This window comes from Rhincodon typus, chromosome 37 (genome assembly GCF_021869965.1).
Source record: "Rhincodon typus isolate 14 chromosome 37, sRhiTyp1.1, whole genome shotgun sequence".
NCBI lineage: Eukaryota > Metazoa > Chordata > Chondrichthyes > Orectolobiformes > Rhincodontidae > Rhincodon > Rhincodon typus.
Window position 1 is genome coordinate 6,997,638 of NC_063368.1, and position 7,809 is coordinate 7,005,446.

Below are 7,809 nucleotides of genomic sequence, written 5' to 3' on the forward strand. Positions count from 1 at the left end.
GTGCGACCATTAGTTACACAAGTCCCTGAGTTCTCAGTCTCACCCTGTGAGTGCAGATATGAATGGCCCTGGAGAGGTCCTACATTCATGTAATCACCTCAGTTAAAAGGTTCAAATGCAACCAGTTTCGATTGGAGGGGGAGTTTACCATTTTCCTTATTTTGTTCTGCATGCATGCTTGTGTATCGATCTGCTAATACAGTCCATTCCACATGGGTCTGTGATGAAACTATGGTTTTAGGAGGCGTATTTTGTCCTGTTTTTTTAAATGAAGAAAGGGTGACACAGAGGTGACCACTGGTCTGCTCAAGTCAATAAACAGCTTGTGAGGCCTTGGGTTTTTTAAAAGTTGGAACAATAGAAGCAGCCTGAATGGGTGGGATCAAGCTCCCACAAAATCAGGATTTTTAGTTCTAGCTTTCAGCAGTTGCTGGGGTCTTGAAGCTGGATGTGGAAGGCCTTTTCTTCCCTCACTCTGTTACAGCTAAAAGCTGGGGTCCTGTACCTGCTGCTAGAATTGTATGTGAGACAATCTATTTTACTGAATTTGCCTTTGCTCAGGGTATGTTTATGGAACAGTTGCTATATTGGAACAGTTACTGTCTAGTTGTTAAAAGATTATTCTGTTAAATTATCCAGTAGAGTTAAGTTATTCCAATTTCTTATGTTGTTTTTTTAACTATAGTGTATGAGTAAAGTGTGTTTTCCTTTAAGCCTGGTAATTTGACCAATCAGATTGACCAACCAGAACACAATGCCTGGCACTTATCTTTAAAATAAGAAAAAGGTAGGGTCTAGGCTATCTCATTAATATATATTGAGGGGGTTTGGTCTGGTACATAACAGGTGTCTGCCAGATTCTCAGCCTCTGAGCAACTGAAATTGAACAGCACTGTTGTCCATTAGTGTCTGCTGTCAAAGGAATTCACTTACACGCTTCCCTTTGCTGTAACTAATGGGAACACAAGAAAGAACGAAGGTCTAACAGGGGATATTTGGAGCCAAATTGAAGTTTCCTCAAAAGGCACTGACGGTTGCAATGAGAATGACCCTCTCCTGAGGAAGGGAAAGATGGAGGAATTAAATGAGTTTAGGAAGTTCTAAGGTAATCACTGCTGAAGTAACATTGACAGCAAGATCCCAGGAATTGATAAATGACCAGATCATCTTTTTCTTTCGCTGATGTTGGTAGCACAGATACAGCCAGTAGAACTCTTCTATAGTTGTAGAATAGAATCATAGAATCCCCACAGTGTGGAAGCAGGCCATTCAACCAATCTGGACAACACTGACCCTCTGAAGAGCATCCCACACAGACCCACCACCCCCCTACCTGTAAACCTGTTTTTCCCACGGCTAACCCACCAAGCTTACACACCCCTGGACACTATGGGCAATTTAACATGGCCAAACCACCTAACTTGCACATCTTTAGACTTGAGAGGAAACCCAGCAGACTTGGGGAGAATATGCAAACTGCACACAGACAGTCATCCGAGGCTGGAATTGAACCTGGGTCCTTGGCACTGTGAGGCAGCAATGCTAACCTCTGAACCATTGGACAAGAGCTATAAATTGTAAACAGACCTTCTAAGACAGAAAATCTCGCTCGATTGCAGGCACTATAAGAGGAGGAATGGTGGTACTGCAACATAGAAAAGGGAAAAAGACCAACCATCTGGAAGCAGCTGTCTACCTCGCCTACTAACATTCTAGGATGTGGTACACTGTACAGGCCCCAAAGTTGGTGCCACTATGATAGCGTTAACACAAGTTGGTAAGCAGGATGGAGGGTGTGCAAGGTGTGGGCTTGCCTTAAGCTAAGAGTGTGCTGACTTCCTCACACTAATATACCCTGATGTTGACAAGGATGACCTCCTCCAAGGAAGTTAAGTACTTTCAGCTTCTCAACACTTCTTAGATTTGGGCCTTGAGCTGATGCAGGTTTGAGGAGAAATTAGAGTGACAGGCATTTACCCATTGGTCTTCCATCCTGTTTGCCGAGAAAACTTTAATGAAGCAAGTTACTGGAAAGAATTTTGTGAAACGTACACTGGGCCAGCGAATGGCCTTGTTTTGATTTGATTGATTATTGTCACATGTACTGAGATACAGTGAAAAGTGTTGTTTCGTGTGCCATCCAGACAAATCATACCTCACCTAAGTACATCAATAGAACAGAGTGCAGAATATAGTGTTACAGCTACAGAGAAGGTGTAGGGAAAGATCAACCCTAATGTATAAGAGATCTGTTCATAAGTCTGATAACAGCGGGGAAGAAGCTGTTCTTGAATCTGTTGGTATGTGTTTTCAAACTTTTGTATCCGCCACCCAACGGAAGAGCGTGGAAGAGAGTATAACCAGGGTGGGAGGGGTCTTTGATTATGTTGGTTGCTTTCCCCAAGCAGCGAGAAATGCAGACAGAGTCAGCGGATGGGAGGCTGGTTTCCGTGATGGACTGAGCTGTGTTCACACCTCTCTGTAGGTTTTGGGCTGAGCAGTTGCCATACTAAGCTATGATGCATCGGTGAGAGTCATTGTGGACATGCTGAATTTCCTTAGCCTCCTGAGGAAGTAGAGGCATTGGAGTGCTTTCCTGGCTGTAGCATTGATGTGGATGAACCAGGGCAGATTGTTGGTGATATTTACTCCTAGGAACATGAAGCTCCTGACCACCTCCACCTCAGCACCATTGATACAGACAGGGGGGTGTCCTCCACTTCACTTCCTGAAGTCGATGACCAGCTCCTTTCATTTTGCTGGCGCTGAGGGAGAGATTGTGTTTGCATCATGCCACTAAGCTGTCTATCTCTATCTCCTTACTGTACTCTGTCTCATCATTGTTTGAGATCTGACCCACTACAGTGGTGTCATCAGCAAATTTGTAAATGGATTTAGAGCTGAATTTGGCTGCACGGTCATATAAGGAGTATAGTAAGGGCCTGAGTACACAGCCTTGCGAGGCACCGGTGTTGAGGATTATAACGGAGGAGGTGTTGTCACCAGTCCTCACCAATTAGGGTATGTGAGTCAGTGCGTCGAGGATCCAGAGGCGGGAGCAGAGTCCTCGGTCTCAGAGTTTGGAGATGAGTTTTGTTGGACTTATGATACTGAAGGAGCAGCAAAAGTCATCAAATAGGAGTCTGACATAGACGTCCTTGTTTTCAAGATGTTCCATGGATGAGTGTTGGGCCAGGGAGATGGTATCTGGTCAAGGCAATCTGTGAGGCTGGAGTTGATGTGTGCTATTTCTAACCTCTCGAAGCACTTCATGATGATTGAAGTTAAAGGCACCAGGCGGTAGTCATTTAGGCATGTTGCCTGATTTTTCTTTGGCACTGAGATGATGGTGGTCTTCCTGAAACAAGTGGGAACCTGACATTGTAGCAAAGAGAGGTTACAGATGTCTGCGAACACTCCTTCCAGCTGGTACACGCAGGATCTGAGTGCACGGCCGGGGGAACCATCTGGGGCCAGTCACTTTCCACGGGTTCATCCTCAAGAAGGCTGATCTGACATCTGCGGTAGTGACTGTGGTGCACCCAAATCTGTCGGGGCAGTGACAACATTTCACTGACCTTCATACATTTGGACCTTCAGCTGATGCAGGTTTAAGGAGAAATTAGAGTGACAGGTATTTACCCATTGGTTTGAAACGAGAGTATAGAATGTATTGAGCTCATTGGGGAGGGATGCATTAGTGTCAGCGATTCTACTCAACTTCGCTTTGCAGCCCGTTAAATCATGTAAGCCTTGCCACAGTCAACATGTGCTTATGTGGGTTAGTCTGGGACTCTAGTTTAGTCTGGAATTGATTCCTGATGGCTTTGTGAAGATCATATCTGAATTTCCTATACAGGTCAGAGTTACCCAACCTGAACACCTCAGATCTGGTTTCAAGTAGAGAGTGGATCTTCTGGTTCATCTATGGTTTCTGGTTGGGGAACATTCAGATTAACTTCTTTGGCACGCAGCTCTTCTACACAGTTACTCGTGAAGTCTGCGAATTGTAGTGGCATACTCATTTAGGTTGGCTACTGAGTTCTTGAATATGGACCAGTCGCCCAACTATGAGCAGTCCCGTAGGAGTTTGTCCATTACCTCAGAGCAGCACTGTATAACTTTCTGTACCGGGGTCTTCACACTTCAGTTTCAGCTTGTAAGCTGGAAAAAGGAGCACAGCATTTATGGTCCAATTTATGGTCCAAAGTGCGGGCAGGCCAATGGAGTGAAAGGCATCTTTTGATGGTTGTGTAGCAATCGCCCAGGGTGTTTGGACCTCTGGTAGGACAGGAGATGTGCTGATGGTATCTTGGTAGCACACTCTTGAGGTTGGTCTGGTTGAAGTCACCAGCTATGATGAACAAGGCTTCGGGGTATTCCGTCTCAAGGCTATTTGTAGCAGTCTGTATTTCATCAAGTGCACTCTTCACTCCCACATGGGGTAGGATGCAAACTGATGTCAGGAAAGCAAGAGTGAACTCCTGCAGCTGGTAGTAGGGACAGCACTTCACCTAGATATTCTAGGTCCAGGGAGCAGTGACTCGCCAGGGTCGTCACATCTGAGCAGCAGGAGGTGTTGATCAGGAGGCAGACCCCTCCATCCTTTTGCTTTGCCCAAGGACACTGTGCAGTCCATCCGGTGGATTGAGAAACCCTTGGGTTGTAAGGCCCAGTCAGGTGTAGCAGGAATGAGCCATATCTCTGTAAAACACACACAGCAGTCTGTCGATTCCCTCTTGTAGGTGAGTCTGGCTTTAAGTTTGTTCAGCTTGTTTTCAATTATTTGGGCATTGCCAAGAGTGTGCTGAGGAAGGGGATCTTGAAGTCACATTGTTTCAGTCTCGCCTGTAGGCTAGCACGTCTCCCATGTTTCCTGAGTAAGTGAGTGCTTCTGGTCAGGCCCAGGAGTCAGAGCGGATGGTTTGCTGTTCTGGAAGGTAAGTAGGTGCACTCAGTGGGGTCCTGGGCACTGTTCGTGACCTCGAGCACTCCGGACGTTCTTGTCCTCGATTTGGTCAGGCCTCCATGTAGTTGGGTAGGGCGAAACGTCCAGCTCGAGTCCACTCGATGGAGTCAGATTGCCAATTGACATCTGGGTCAGGCCTTCCAGAAGCCAGTAAGTGGCTGGTCACTTTGTTGTCATGGTCACGGTTCCAACCCCTTCGGTTCACACAGTCGGGGGCTCCAGGAGGCCCTGATCTTCCTCGGATCAGATCCAGTCGGGCCATTGGTTGTTTCCAGAGGTCGATAGATTGCTAGATCTGTGAGTAGATTTAAAAGAACATTGTTAGTAATTCTGATAGACTTACAATGGAGATTTAAAAGAGTAGAACGATTATTAAAGATGTTCTTTTTTAATTCATTCATTGGATGAGGGCATTGTTGGCTAGGCCAGCATTTATTGTCCATCTCAGGGGAAAGTTAAGTGACTACCACATTGCTGTTGGTCTGGAGTTACATGTAGTTCATACCAGGTAAGGATGGCAGTTTCCTTCCCTAAAGGACATTAGTGAATCAGATGGGTTTTTACGACAGTAAGCAATGGATTCATGGTCATCATTAGACTCTAAATTCCAGATTTTTATTGAATACAAATTCCACCATCTGCCATGGCTGTATTTAAACCCGGGCCCCTGCAATATTACCTGGATCTTTGGATTAATAGCCCAGCAATAATACTACTAGGCCATTGCCTTCCGATATCTGAGGGAATGATATGTTTACGAGACCTCACAAGGAGTTGTCATGCTCTGGTGCCATCTTGGAGGAGGCCATCTTGAAGGTGTTCCTCTGGCCTTGTTTTCAGATCAGCAATCTTGGATCCAGATCAAGTAAGTCATGTGAAACGAGTTATCTGCTATCCCTCATCGATTGTCCTTCAATTTAAGGAAGTCAGACGTTGCTTCCTGAATTCCAATGCATGGGAAGCTCTTATGGACAATTGAGGAGTCAAGCACAGAGCTGTGAATCAAGAAATGAGCAGACACCATTTCTGTGGCCACGTCCTCCCTACATGTTTCTGAATCCTGAACAATTTCTCGCGATTACATTCCTAGAACACTGAAATGGAAACTGGGCACTGAACTCAGGACTGACCTACACTGCCCTGCTCTGTAAATCATCAAAATGTCTGTTTTGGTTCTCAATGTCTTAAATAGGAAGCAATATTCTTCCATAATCCTGACAGATCACGGTCGAATCTTCCCAGGCCCTGAATGACGTGAGCTAGGGCAAGAAATTTTTGGAGGAACACATTAAGAAGTCTAGAGATGCCTTTGTCTATGGAGGGACTAAAGAGATATATTTTCCAACTAAGTCCTGGATGTCATGATGTGATTCCTGCACATGACCAGCGAGAGGCCTATTAACAGGAATATTATCACCCTCATTATTACTAACCTCATCTCATTAGTGTGATCTCTCCCATTCTCCCTCACCCCCCCGGATAGAAACTAGATTCCGAGGATTCCCAACGCAAGAGACCTCCATCCTGGATACCCAGCACCAATGTTGCAGGGCACGCTCCATGGGCAGTGACCACATGCACTACATGTCCATGGGTGCTAGCACTAGACATGTGCCAGCCTCTCTATCCCATCATAGAATCCGTACAGTGAGGAAGTAGGCCCGTCGGGTCCACACCAACCCTCTGAAGAGCATCCCACCCAGACTCACCCCTCCCTACCCTATCCATGTAACCCTGCATTTCACATGGCTAATCACCCAGCCTGCACATCTCTGGGCACTATGGGCAATTTAACATGGTCAATCCACCCTGCACATCCCTGGGCACTATGGGCAATTTAGCATGGCCAATCCACCCAGCCCGCACATCCATGGGCATTATGGGCAATTTACCATGGCCAATCCACCTAACCTGCACATCACTGGGCACTATGGGCAATTTAACATGGCCAATCTACCCACCCTGCACATCCCTGGGCACTAGGGGCAATTTAACATGGTCAATCCACCCAGCACATCCCTGGGCACTATGGGCAATTTAGCATGGCCAATCCACCCAGCCTGCATATCCATGGGCATTATGGGCAATTTAACATGGCCAATCCACCTAACCTGCACATCACTGGGCACTATGGGCAATTTAACATGGCCAATCTACCCAGCCTGCATATTCCTGGGCACTATGGACAATTTAGCATGGCCAATCCACCCAGCCTGCACATCCCTGGACACTATGGGCAATTTAACATAGCCAATCCATCATGGCATCTCTCCAATCCATTCACAGCACAGTCTGCATTCTAATGCAGCACTTTGGTCTCACCACTACCTTTCATTGGAAGGCTGCTGCTAGGACACTATGTGTATGTAAGGACAGACACCCAGCTTACACATTGGGCCAGGCTGCATCTCCGGGCTTCTCATTTGATCTCTTAGCGCTCAGTTACTTAGCACTTACCTGGAAGCTCACAGCCTTCCCGCCTGACTTTGCCTTTTAGCGCTTTGCCCCCTCATCAGCACTTTGAAGGTTTGCAGTCCTTCAGTCATGTTTCACAGTGTATCAACGAAACAAAGCTAGGCAGCTTGCCACACTGGTCTGCAACCATCAGCAAAGGGGTTGGACATGTTGCTGATGGTACAGTGCTCTGTCAATTTCACACGTGTCGTTGGAGGACCAGCAATTTCCTTTGTTGATGCTATTTCCTCGGAAAGTGTGACATTCAGTGTTGGTGTAGGCTGAGGATGTTCCGGGATGCTGTTACTGAATTACACCAACTGCTGCACTGTGACTGAGAGACCATCCTATCCCAGCAGCCTTGAAGGTGACAGCTGTGCTGCTGA